This window comes from Dendrobates tinctorius, unplaced genomic scaffold (assembly GCF_039654945.1).
Source record: "Dendrobates tinctorius isolate UK_male_01 unplaced genomic scaffold, ASM3965494v1 ptg000174l, whole genome shotgun sequence".
Lineage (NCBI taxonomy): Eukaryota > Metazoa > Chordata > Amphibia > Anura > Dendrobatidae > Dendrobates > Dendrobates tinctorius.
In genome coordinates, this window is record NW_027361841.1 from 1,414,034 (window position 1) to 1,414,585 (window position 552).

Genomic DNA, 552 nt, shown 5'->3' on the forward strand with positions numbered 1-552 from the left:
GAATCTCGTGTTCAGTATTAAAAAAATTTAAACTTTGCCAGAGTATACAATGTTTGAATACGAGGAACATGTCTTTTGTTTTACAGTTATGGCATATTGCATAGTCTGGTGACTGGTCCCTCATTTTTTCCTTGATACCAGCACTCCACCTATTGTGCTTTTTAATTAGCAGTAACCTGCCAAAAAAGTCCCACCTACTTTGTTCTCAACTTTTCCTCTAAGTCCACATGGTAGATTAAATTTTTGAAGATCAGTTCACTTGGTGTTGGTACTGTGTGGTTGCCATTGGTGCTGTGTTTGTAGGGTGGTGAAGCCCAGACCCATTTGCGTATAGCAGCATACGTGCTGTTGAATTTCCAGGTCACTCTCCCCACTGATGTAGTGTTCCAGCAGAAGTGGTCATCACACAGGACTAACAGGTTAGAGACTAAGGAGTCATACTCACAGTATGAAATACATGCAGCTAAACGCTCCGAACCGAGTGCCTGCGGCAGTGCCGGGTATTGACGTGCAAGACTCAACCGAGTTTCTCGTGAGTATAAGCCCTAACTA